This window comes from Anabrus simplex, chromosome 1, assembly GCF_040414725.1.
Source record: "Anabrus simplex isolate iqAnaSimp1 chromosome 1, ASM4041472v1, whole genome shotgun sequence".
Taxonomy (NCBI): domain Eukaryota; kingdom Metazoa; phylum Arthropoda; class Insecta; order Orthoptera; family Tettigoniidae; genus Anabrus; species Anabrus simplex.
In genome coordinates this window covers 776384523-776398466 of record NC_090265.1, presented here as the reverse complement: position 1 = coordinate 776398466, position 13944 = coordinate 776384523, and the positions used below count along the sequence as shown (strand labels likewise).

Below are 13944 nucleotides of genomic sequence, written 5' to 3'. Positions count from 1 at the left end.
AAATCAGCATTCATCTATACATATAAACATAAACATGCCGGCCTAAAATGTTACAACATCGTATTATTAATACATTTTTTTTTTTTTTTTTTTTGGTACGAAGTGAGAGGAATACTTAGCTTTTGTGAGGATATGTTGACAGGGATTTCCCAAAACGAAAGGTTCCTGAGAGTTAAACAGATTTATATGTGCAACATAATTAACGAAAATTACTGGAAGCCACAATATAGAATTGTAAACGATCAAACACATGTAACAAGACTGAGGCATAGAAGTTATTTTCAGATCATCAGACACTACAACAAATGTGGATATAAAAGAATACAAGTTGTAGTTCCTATAATTTTTTAACAAGTTGTCCTCAGAAATGACACACTTGAGAACAAAATTTCAAATGGAAAATATGTGAAACTTTGGATCTTAGAAAAAATTACAGTTTCAATATTTCCTCTATTTTGGATAATACTTTCAGGGATAGACAAAAACCCACACCACAGGATGTAATGACCGTGCTAATTATACCAATGTAAATGTACGAACCATATTAACGGTGTATACAGTAAGGATTGCTCTACTGTATAAATATATGACACAAACTCATCGGCAGATAAGCACGTTAAGTGCTTTGCAGGTGTAAATAATTGTAAAGATAATGTATAATATTCTACTATACATTTGCAAATACATTTTAGATAAATTATAAATAAAAAATAAATAAATATCTGAGAAATAGTAGATCATTTATGCAGTTTATTATAAAAGTAAAGATGTATTCGTTTAAGCTTAGTTCAGGCGATCATGTATAATTGCCACCTAACACTGACAATCATTCTCACATCTCCGTGGCATCTCAAAACTGCGTTAAGTTTGTAGTAAACGGCACAATCAGAGTATTAGAGGGGTTGAAGTATTGATTATCAAATATATTTTATACTGTCTGGATTGGTTTGTGATCTTTTGTAATGAGCTTTCCAATTATTTGAGCAATTAATGTTAATAACACAAATGGAACATAATTACATTCCTTCTAAAATACGGCGCTTATTGTATAATACGTTCAATATACTAGCTGTGTAATTATGGATAATAGCCCTGTGATCACCAATTAACTGCCCCCCTCTATTACCTATCATCGATCAAACTTATGATGGGACTCCTGTTAGGGCTGCAAGTATTAGAATGAGAATTTCCTTTTATTAAAAATTTTCATTTTCGAAATACGAGCGTTTCGTCTATGGTTGTATTAGAGATAGAACAGTGACTTAGGCGACGTATGGTAGAACCGCAGAACGCGTAATTCGAAGTAGTCCTGAGTTGATAAGAAATAGGTACGTTCTGATGTACTGCGAATCAATATGTGGCAGGGAGGCGTGACCAGTCTTAAAGGAAATAATGGATAGGGAGAGCATTTTCTCATTTGTGGTTTTTCCACGATATATATTTTAGTTACATGGTGATATTACCCATGTAACCCTTAAAAATATAAGTTGTTTTCTCGCCTTAATAATTTTAGATAAAATTGTCCTTTGCAGTTTTTGATGAATGGTTTAGGAGTTATGGTTGTTTCAGTCAAAGCTAACGAATGGTTCAAATGCCGAATGCAGAGAAACAAGTGGTCTAACACACAGACGGCCGAAAAGGCCTTGGTAAACTGCCACACTGAGCTATGGACATACTGTATATCGGATGAAAAATAACTGTTTCCGTCTACAAGGAAATATTACAAAGATCACCGAAAAGTTCAAGTTTACTCCTGTACTAAGCCAAGGTAGGTCACTAGCCTGTACGTACTTAAAACTGAAGTAATGTTAGGCCCTATGTTATAAGGCAAGTCACATATACTTAAAAGGAATACAAAAGTCTTAAATGAGATTTTAACAATGAATTTGAATTTAGTTCACTTTGGAGTAATCTATTCGAAATGTCATAACCTTAGATCAGAATAGAATTTAGCCGTATTGCAGTAGATACAGTCGTTTAGCAGTTTCATTTCTTCACACGTATTTCCATACTGCTGGATACTAGGACTATAATTACAAAAGAGCATGGCTAATGCTTGCTCCCCAGTTCATTAAAACTTCACATAATTATAACCTCTATACTCCAATGCGTATTACCTATTGACAGATCCCTGATTATACGTGGCTTCTGAACTGTGTTATGTTATGTGCTAGCTAAGCAGACAATTTTAGTAATTTACGCCTGAGTAACCAGTTAGTTAATAAAACATGTATCTCACCCTGTTTCATTATATGAGCCCTTGTTTTGACACTAATGACTATCAACTGATAGATTTTATCACTGCCCTTGTCAGGCACATAATTACAGAACGTGACCTATTTGCACAATTCGCGAAGAATGCATACTGAGACGTCCTTTTCTGTAGAGCAGTCAACCTACTTCGGAATCCAAAACCATCAGGCTCATCGGCCACGTACCCAATCCTGCTGGCACCCTCGGCTTCCTGCATTGCGAAATATTAATTTTATGGGCAGGGCTGGCGACAAGGGTGACAGACGGGGCCAAATGGAAACGGGGCCCGGACCCAAAGAAAGATAAAAATAAACATTTTGAGTTTAAATAAATGTAAATGGCAAAAAGTATGCAAACGTTATTGCTTAAAAAGTGAAAACAACACAAATCAAGGTACAACGTGTGTCATTGTGCAACAGAGAAGTATGACGTTAGCGTTGTTGTTGGTGCTGTAACTATGGAGCATTTTTGAAGCAAATTTGGTTCAACAGTGGCCTTGAAAATAAAGAACGTTTAAAGGGTTGCTGTATTATTGGTGCGAACTTGGAGCACAAATTGTCTGATTTCTGGCGTAACTATGGTGTAAAATGTCACTTCTCTTGCACCAACTTTGTTGCCGTAAAAATGGTGCAAATTAACCCGCGGGGACTCGCGCGCGGACTTGTTACGTGAGGAGTCGTGCGTGGTCTTAAGGACCACAATTACGCTTAAGTGAAATACCACTTTAAAATGGGCTCATATTGATTTGTTCCTTTTTATAATATTTTGTTTTAGGCTTCTTTTGATGCTTTTATGATATTTTACTTTATAATATTGACTTTATTTGCCATTACAAAACACAGCATAAAATAAAGTAACATAAGGTACATAGAGAAATAACACAAATTAGATTAATCAGTATACAAACTAAATTAACAATGCTACATGAATTAAACCATCCCTGAAATTAAGGTGGATATAATAAATGAAATATATTACAAAAACAGCTACATGAAACAAAAAATTTCTGAAATAAAAATGAACATAAGAAATGAAGTATATTGAAATGTACCGTAACTACTAAATGAAGCTTAGAATTTTCCAGACCAGATAGGGAAATATCATTACATAGTACAACGTAACGTGTCGTCAAGGTAATATTAACACAGGAATAACCAAAAACTCATCTTAGTCCTCTTCTTCGGATTTTCCATTAGCACAGTCCAGACAAGAAAATACTGTGTGCTCCCTGCAAATGTAATTTGAACAATGCTCACACGTTGTTTTGGTCTTCCTGTTATTTTTCCTTCCACAGTAAAAACACATTCCTCGATACTGCGGTTCTCTTTCAGCCGGTTTCGGTTCATTGATGATCCCTAGAAATTCCTGGATTCTCATTTTGATGCCCCGGGGAATGCATGCCAGTGATGCGCGATACTCCATGTAGTCTCTGCACAATCCAGTAGAAAGAGTCTTCAGAAACTGCCTTCGGTTCATCCTGTCGACTTTACTTCGGAGAATGACGTAACAGTTTATGCCTCCAATATTTAGAAGGGAGTAGAAAAGAGTTAATGACCAACGGTTGCTGACTCTTGAAACAGAGTAAATCATCAACGACGTCTACTCAACCTTTCGTAAGGTTATAAAATGTCAACATATCAGGTTTATTGGCATTGCGTCATCTCCATGCATGGACGAGTACAATAACACAACCTTGTTCTTTTTGGGGACGTATGATAATACAGTAAAACTCCTTCTTGGCCAAAAGCAAACATACTGCTTTTTTCTGGTCTGTTATTTGTCTCGACGAAGATAGGTGGAATTTCCCGTTTATTTTCCCTGACAGTACCGACCAATGTATGTCGGTGATTGGTCAGCAGGCTCTGAGCAAGAGGAATGGATGTGTACCAGTTGTCTGTGGTAACATTTCTCCCGCTTTGTGAAATTGGTTCCACCAGCCTCTCAACCACACTTTGAGCACTGTTGTTCAACGAAAACCTTCCATCAGGCCGCTTGCCTGCGTATACTTCCATGTTGCAAGTATAATATGTTCTTGCATCTGCAAGGGCGTAGACCTTGATGCCGTACTTCGCGGGCTTGTTAGCAATATACTGTCGAAATTGACACCTTCCCCGGAACCCCTCAAGCATCTCATCTATGCTGACTTATTCTCCACGCGAATAATTTATTTTGCAGCTGTCAACAAAACCTTCAAATATTTCTCGAATCGGAGCAAGTTTATCATCTTTCCTCCTTTCCTCCCTGCTATGGATGTCGTCAAACCGAATAGCTTGCAGAAGGAATTGGAATCTTTTCCGACTCATAGTAGTACGGAATTGTTCTACACCAGTTCCGTCCGTTGCCCATAAATCTCTCCAATTAGTGTGGGAAGATTTTAGTACCCCAGCCAAGTACAACAGTCCGATGATCGCTTTGATCTCGTCTCTGTTAGTATCGACAGCATCCCTGTCACTTTCATAATTTTCCCTTGGCTGCGCGATCCAAATATTGGTGTATGTAAAAATCTGGTCCAGTAAACCATCCGGAAAAAAGAGCATCAAGGATTCCACAGGTGAGGTGACATTCATAGCCCTGTTCGTAGGTCCAGGCAGGTGGGTAACAATATTACGCCGTCTACTACGCCCGCGGCCACTGTTTGATCTGCAGTGCATGTCCCAAACCGTAGTCATATCTCTTCCGGTATACCGGTACTGAGGAATACTTAAGTGATTCACATTCAATCCATCATCTTCAGAGTCAGCAGATTCCTCGGTGTCGGTGTTGTGGTCACTACTCTGGACAACATCTTCTACATCGTCTGCCTCTTCCTTCGAACTTCGTCACTTTCACTTTCCTCGCCACCAAACAGATTTCTGTTCACTGCACCTAGTTCTCTTTCTAATTGATCATTACGCAACTCCTCTTTTTCAACATTTTCAAGCAACCTGAGAATGTTTTCTTGTTCAGTTGAATTCATGTTGGTAACAAATTATAGCACACGAGCACTCGCGCGTGGTCCAAAAGACTACAACATGTGTTACGCGAGAGCACGCGCGTGGTCTAAAGCACCACAGTCTAACAGTCTTCACTCCAGACAAGACTCCTGGCGACTGCGCGACTGCTGTAACAGCAGATTTGCTTGGTAATACCCTCACCATGGATATCGTGCAGGGGGGAAACAATCCGTAAGCCGCACCAACAATGGCAGAATAAAAGAGCCTGGATGTGGTCTTTTCCCCGCCGCGCGAGTCACCGCGGGTTAATGGAAAAATGTGGTGTAATTATGGTGCAATTTTGGTGCATTTTTCATTAGTGTTAAGAACACTACGTTCATTATCGCTTTTGCACCAAATTAGCACCACAAATACACCACGTTTACACCGATAAAAAAAATTCACCAATTTTACACCATTATTACACCAATTTTTGATGCAAACTCCGCAGCCAGGGGCTGAGTAAGTCTTGGTTATAAAACAACCCGCAAGTTAGCTATTCTGCTCTAAATTAAGTGAGGGGGTGGTGTGTAGTGGGATTTAGGGGTCCGGACCCCTCAGGAGCCAGAGAATCCCGTCACAGGACCCGCACATTGCCTCGTCCCGAGGGGCGAGATCTTTACAGACACATCCGCAATGGAGAAGGGTTGCATGCACCATTTTATCCACATACCAAGTTTTATGCCATTCCTAAATCTCTGACAGTACAGGAAATCGAATCCGGCAACTAACAGCGCTAACCGTTACCCTAAGGAGGCGGATATTGTGAAGATGAGACGTAATACACGATATTTAAGACACTTTACGTTGCCATTTCGACATCCCCCTGTGAGTGGTGGCGGGAGAATAGCACACACAGTGCCCCTGCCTGTTTTAAGAGGCGGTTAAAAGGGGCCCTTGGAGCTCTAAAATTGGGAGCGTGGGTTGACTACCACGAGGCCCTTCACTGTGTCCTGGCATTGCTTCCACTTACTTGTGCCGGGCTCCTCCCTATTCAACCTCCCTTGGTCAACTCCTGTTCTTTTCCGATCACGACGATATTACAGCCTATAGCTAATTCCATGTTAAGAAAACAGTATTGCTCTTACGGGCCTCTAAGGTGTGAATACACCCCCTCCTAGACGCTCATAATACCTAGTGATTAAGGAATATTATAATGTACTTTATATTGTACTAGCTGTAGTACCCAGCGTTGCCCGGATAGTTTCTGAATATTTACCGTTTAAGATTTGCATTGCCAGTTAGTTATGTGTGAAGTGAATTTTTATAGAATTTCTTTTTGAGTTGCAGATTGATATGTTACGATCTATTATGTAGTTTTAGAATTATTTAGATGTGTTTGATTTCAAGTTTTAGATTATTTAATTTTCGAGTAAAACTTTGTGCTTATGGAAGCTCGAATCGACTGGAAAGTATTTGATCCTGTAAAAAATTAACAAGTGATGACTATATGAACTTAGCCGTCGCACTATAGATACGATGTACAGGATTTCAACTGTCAATGAGACTGTCCCCCTCTCACCACCCACCCCTAAGAGGTAAAAAATTTGGATTGTCACCATTCATCTCAGTAACCCCGAAAATTGTAGATTCGACACTGTTTTCGATTATTTTTATATCTCACTCCCCCCTTACCCTCACCCCAAAGGGGCCTGAACATGAACTTTGAAAATTCGGAGTGTCACTATTCATTTCAGTGACCACGAAAACTATGGATTCGATACTATTTTAGATTATTTTATACGCGGTTTGTCTCCTGATACTAATTGATAAGTGTACCAAGTTTGGTGAAATTGCTCCAGTGGGTTAGGAGGAGATGTGTCATTTACACACCCACACACATATCCATTTTTATATATAGTAAGAAGAAGAAAATAAGATTTATATATATAGTTTTCGATTATTTTTATATCTCATCTCCATCGACCCCCACTTGGACTTATAAAAAATCCGGAGTATTACTATTCATCTCAGAGGTCCTGAAATATATGGATTCGAAACTGTTTTTAATTATTTATATATCTCAACCCCCCTTCGCTCCCCACGTAAAATGGGGATGAACTTGGACTTTAAATAATTCTGGAGTATTACTTTTCAACTCAGCGACCCCGAAAACTATGAATTCGAGGCTATTCTCGATTATTTTTATAACTAACCCCCTGACCCCACTCCCTTAAGGGCGTTAGGGATGGGTTAACCCCACAGTGCTCTTCTCCCGATAGTAAGAAATACGTGCACCAAGTTATGTTGAAATTGCTGCAGTGGTTTAGGAGGGGATGTGTTAATTACACATACACACATACATCAATTTTTATATACGCTATACAGTAGAAAGATTTTTATAATTCGCCCCTTCCCATCCCTGCCCAAAGGAGTCCTATGAGTGCCTTACACAACAGTATATTTTTTTCCAGATAATAAGTCATGTGTACCAGTTTTGGTTGGTAGCTATGCCCAATCGTACATGCATAATCTCGCTGCTCTAGAATCCTGGAGCTGACGTTGCCATGGTTACGGCATTTCATTTCTTTTATCCGATTCCTAGAGCAGGGGTAGTGTGGTGCCAATATATCCGTAACGGTAGGTTTTAGGGCCTTAAAATCTGGTTTTCGGGCCAGTAGGGCTTACCGAATTTTGTTTTTTGCGTCAAGAGCATTAAATTCAGCTTTGTCTCGTCTTAATACGACAAATTCGATATTTTGCCTATCTCTCTCTCCAGTCGTTCCTCTCATGACTGAGTATGGTGACCCAAGGACTTTGTTGTTTATATTATAAGTTGATACCATTCTGTACGTACTTGCGTTTTCCGGACAATAACTTTCCATGGTAAGTCCATGATCTCTCTTACTTGATCAACCCATCTTTTTGCGACCCGTCCTCGTGTCCTTGTGCCTATATTAGCATATTTTTATATCCCCCCCCAGTGCCCCCCACCTAGAATTGTTTCGAAAATAAAATACAGCCCATGTTACTCACTGGTAATGTAGATTTCTATAGATGAAGACATTTTTAAAATCGGTTCAGAAGTTTTTGAGTCTATCCGTTACAAACAAAATTACACATTTTTCCTCTTTATAATATTAGTAGGGTAAACTTACCTAACTTCGTGATATTAAGTATTGTAAGTAATATATCAGGACAAATACTCGATCTAGGAATTTTATATTTTACATGCTGAGTACCGATACATTATTCTACAAACACATGATAAAGAACGTTCAAAAAATGCAAAACATTTGGAGTTATAACATGTAACAAGCGAAGTGAGCGTGCTACTTAATTTCGTGATAGCATACCTAATTCCGTGACACAGTATAATTAACTCCGTGATAACTTTTCTGAGCATTGTTACAGTTCACTTCACGCACTTTTCACTCATTTTTAGTATCGGTATCGTTGTCACTGACATATTCACAAATACTACACATAAATACAATAGCATCAGATGAACCACTTTAAGAAAAGTTCACTGTTAATCCATTCACTCTGTGACAGGACTACTGAGGCGTTAGGAAGGCACCATTCGTCAATGAATCTGACATTCTCACTCGTTTAAAAATGATTAGAAGTGGACCAAATTCACCTGCAGCATTTCCAGCTTGCACAATTTTTCACTTCACTGAATGGGAACTTTGTCATTGTTTGCATACTGTTTTTTGGCCATAGCATACGCAACATGTCTTATTCGGTAAACGTTCAGACCGATCCCTATTTCCTGCATTTTTACTATGAAAGTAATGAACTTAATCTCCAGTTCACTCGTAAGGGCAAACGGTCTACCCATGTTTCCAATAGTCATATTTTCTTTTAGAGTACTCCACGGAACGGAGAAATGTTTAGCAGCCTTGCGCATAGACCACTTTTCCTCCAATACTTTCTGAAGCGCTTCCCGAAGGTCAAATGATGAATAGTTTTGTCTTCTTAGGTCACAAGACCCGTTTTTTTGAGCTTGTTGCTGTTTTCCTTCTTCACACATTTGCTTAACGCTGGAGCCATTATGTCTGAAATGGACACAAAACGTAAGAGTCGTAGTCATTTTCTTAAGCAATTATATCATTAATAACGCACTTAAATCCAACTCTGACTACTGATATTATAAGTGTGTTTCTTAGAGAATATAAGTGCATATACTTGTCTGAATAATTACTTGACCAACTAACCTTAATAACGTTTTACTACAGGGACAGACCAACAAGTAGCGTGTTTCCATCCACACAACATACAATCAACTGCCTGTCCTTCACCCAGCTGAAATTCCCGCTCAAAATAGTTTCCCCGTGTAAAAGCACTCCTGCTATGTACTGAGGACTGTTGGAAGTAAGTGTAAAACGCCTACCTTACTTCAGGATCAACAATATGTCGCGTACCACGAAATAAAGTATTCACGAAATAAGGTAGGTTTACCCTATAGATTATGAAAGAAAGAAAATGGATAAGGCACGTTTTTGCCCGTGAGTTATTAAAATAGTTGCTTAAAATCCCTCATTAATAAATACATTCGCAGGGTGGAAGCACAATGGCGGAAACAGTCATCGCTTTGATGCCTTCCTTCATTTTCGTTTTGAGTTACTCTGTGAATCACTGTTGAAGAGAAGTCATCGATTTATTTATGTGTGTGTTCTAATATTCTTGTACCGTACAGCAGTTATTACTGAAGATTTTGATGCTGAGGTGTGTAGTAGTACTGTATATCACGGCTTGACTTGTACTGATACAGAAATTCGCTATGACGTTTATCTGTGCTTCGTTTTGCTATTTAGCTCTTGTTTCTTAAGCGCATTTTATTTTGGCCACATTTTTACCACATTTTCACAAGCGTATTAAATTGTTACCATTCTTTTCATGGAGCGATATGACGACACAGCAGTATCCGACGTTGCTTGGGCAAATTTATTAAATATAATTAAGTGCATCCCACACCCCATAAACGTTATCTGTTGTTTGTTTTCTCCCAGTTTGCCTTGAACTTCAATACTGAGGTTGTGTGTGTGCAGTAGTTCATCCATGTTGTTTTAAAAGCAGAAATAAGCCCCTCTGCCCCCCAGCCCTACAACCTCTGTAACCTAGATTTCAAAAAAAAATAGCTTACTTTCTTCTTTCATTTATTTTGAACTTAAGTACTGAGTTTCACCAATATTCTATATAAGCCACGGTTTCCCAGTGATGAAATTGAGCAGATCCGTTCGATATGGCAACCCTATTGTCATAAGAGCAATACTGATTTCTTAACATGGAATGAGCTATAGGGAGTCTTTCATGTTCATGCCCTTCGCGGACCTTGTCTTTCTTTGGCCGATATCTTCATTTTTCGAAATATCGGATCTCTTCCATTTTTTCTCTCTGATTAGTGTTACATAGAGGATGGTTGCCTAGTTGTAGTTCCTCTTAAAACAATAATCACCACCACTTTGACACTCCTCTGCTGGCTCGTCCTTTCCACATCGTAAAGTCGGGCTACTCAGCGTCAATAAAGAGTCATGTTTCTGGTGAGGCGAAGATTTTACAAAGTTGAATGTTGATTACTCAGCCTGAAGGTTGGTTGGAACATCAACAGCTTCACCATCAGCTGCCATAGACGACCTGAGGATGCGAACTAGGGAAATGAGAAGTGAGGTAGTTTCCCGTCCCTTTCCTCACCGAGCCAGAAGTTGGTATTACATATATGTCTACCAAGTCAACTGAAATGCACTCACTGACTGGCCCTATGATCAATATTTTCATACCGTTCAAAGCAGGGACTGGCGGCATTAGGAATAGCTTTACTAGCATCGTTCTTACCTCAGTCACTTTTAAATCGTCAAACCAAGGGCGAGTCTGAGACATTTCAATGAAAGTAACAAATTTGTTCTAGCCCATAGTGCACTGCAAACACTAGATCGCCCCAGCAAAGCGCTTTAAAATGTTACCTAGCATTAGAGGAGATATTCAAAAGTGTGGTATCTCTCAGTTCTCAAACACATCTGGCAGGTTGTGGGATGTTAATCATCCTTTGGAAAGATGCTTGCTTCATGTAAAATATTGCAAAATGGAAAGTGCGCCGTACTTCAAGAAATAAGACCGGTAAATTGACCAGACAGCTCCGAAACTGATCTGAGAATATGACGGTGGTTATAATTACGTAAAATTGTTTTAATAATGTTTCCAACACTCGCCTTCACTGGCTGATGACATCAGCTTAGATATTAATTCCTGGTGCTCTGGATGGAATTTGTTCACGGTGGGCAGGAGATGAAAATTAAAATCCACAGACTGATTCCAGTCATTTGACCGGGTCAGGAATGGAATGAATGAAGCCCCATCTAGCGGCGAGGATAGTAAGTGTGCCGGCTTCCGAAGCCTGTCGCACTCCCCTGGGGCAATGATTATTGACTGGCAGATGAAATGAAATGAAATTGGAGAGTGTTGCTTGAATGAAAGATGGCAGGGAAAACCGGAGTACCCGGAGAAAAACCTGTCCCGCCACCGCTTTGTCCAGCACAAATCTCACCACGGAACCCAGCGGTGAGAGGCTGGCACGCTGCCGCCTGAGCCACGGAGGCTTCGTGGTGGGCAGGAGATACGGGGGATAAATTAAAATATCACACGAGTACTCATCAGAGCAATTATCACTAACAGAGAAATGAATCCTTTTTTGAAGACCACACGTTAGGTTAGAGAATATTCAAGTAAATTTGTCAAAGGAAATATGTTTCAATAACTGAATGTGAAGATTTTTGATCGCGATTGTTGAGACGAAGGATACTGAAGTACTGTAATAAGTTCTTGATCTATATTCTCAAAGTGATAATGAAAATTATTTTAGAATATGTTGTGGGTAAACATTCGCGTGTATTTGGAATAGTCTTGCCATTTCGCTGCCATTTTCGGGAATAAGGGATATTATAAACAAAGCAGTAATGCAGAGAGTTGAATTATAACCTTATATTTGCTTAACTCCGGCGCCCACGAATCCAACTAGCTATCGCTTGTAGGGTCTCGGCAAAGATAGCAAAATCTAGCAGTCGCATGTGTTAGTGGCGAGACAAATCTTTAATTGCCGACATACAAGTTTTTTTGTTTAGACTAGCGATGGCGAGATTATGGCATCAAGAAACTGAAGTACGTCGACGAAACTTTCTCAGAAGGAACGCTAGTCTTAATACCAGAGGTTGTTCAGAAACTCAAAGAGTAACAGATCTACAGTCCCGTGCGAATCAATCGGAACAATGGGATTTCTTTAATTATTTTCCCAATGGTTAGCGACAGTGTGCTACACAGTTCCTTTTCTCTCTACATGTTATTTCAGTGTTGTTTGATTTGCGTGGCGATTGTTTTAGATAAAAGCTGTATTGATTTCGAAGTCAGTTACTTTGGAGGATTTTTGACGTGGCAGTAGTACCTGCTTCTTTAATGGATACTATTCCCAGGAAGCATAGTGCAAATATAGCATTTCCTCAGAATACTTCTATGACACAAAATTAGTTAGATACTAAATTTGGTGTCGGTGTAGGCACTATAAATAGAATTGTTCAGCGGTATAAACAAACCGGATTAGTTTCACATAAGGAAACGGAGAACTTTGGCAGGAAAAAGAATACGACGCCAACTGACGACCGTTTCCTCCTCGGGAGAAGTAGATTGAACCCTAGGTTGACTGGTGTGGACGTGGCACGTGAATTGGGGTAAAAGGGAGTGAATCTGCACGTTTCTAATATTGGCCGTAGATTTCTGTTAGCTGTAAAGGAGGTCTGCAAACCTGTAAAGACACACCTTCTAACAAGAGAAATGCGAAAGAAACGTTTTTAGTGGACACGTAGTCATCGGGACTAGAAAATGGAACACTGGAAGATAGTTCTTTCCTCTGACGAGAGTTATTTTCAAGTGCAGGGACTGAGGGTTCAATATGTGCGCCGAGCGAATAATGAGACAACAACTTCACATCATTTGCAACAGACCGTAAAACAAGGAGATGTTTTGGGCGTGTTTCACACATGAAGGATTGGGACCCTTAGGGATGCGTACATCTGACCAATACTGCAAGGAAGAGTTGTTCCTGAGCTACAGAAGAGGTTTTGAGACGGAGAGGGAATTTTTCAGCAAGTTCTGGCTCCTTGCCATACTTCAAAGGAAGTGAAACAAAATTCGTGAGAACAATATTCGCGTTTCAGAGTGGCCAGGGAACTATCCTGAAATAAATACCATTGAAAACTTGTGGGCTATTTGCAGAAGGAGTCTCGCAAATCTTGACTGTTCCACCAAAGTACGCATGATAGAGTCTCTATTAAAGTGCGGTTTCATGATGACGAACTGAAAAATATATGCTCAAAGCTTGTGGAAGCAATACCAAATCTTGTGAAAGAACATTTAAAATACAAAGAGGACATATTAGCTAATATAAGGTATTGTGGATATGTATCATGTAAAATCTAAAAAAAGAAATGAGAACTATATGTACTTCATTGCCGCGTTCCGATTAATTCGTACGGGACAGTAAGAGCTCAAGGAAGTCTTGAGGGGCTAATGGTTAGTCCACACCAAAGTTAATAAAGAGTGTTAATGAAAACTTTTCATAACATGTTGATAAACTTTTTTTAACAAACTTCTTCAACATTGTGTTCACACCAAAATAGCTGTTTGTGAGCTTACAATTGACAATTGTCAATTGAAAATACTTACAGCTCCAACGTTCATTGCTTTAGTGAGTATAGTTAGAGAAAAGCGCAGACGCGAAATGTGACAA

The 13944-nt window shown here is 39.4% G+C and overlaps 1 protein-coding gene across 1 annotated transcript in view; it reads right to left on the bottom strand.

Annotated features, from left to right (window-relative positions):
- Positions 1-13944, bottom strand: part of LOC136857509 (sodium-coupled monocarboxylate transporter 2) — a 144197-nt gene that overhangs the window by 64340 nt on the left and 65913 nt on the right. The gene's annotated exons all lie outside the window — the stretch shown is intronic.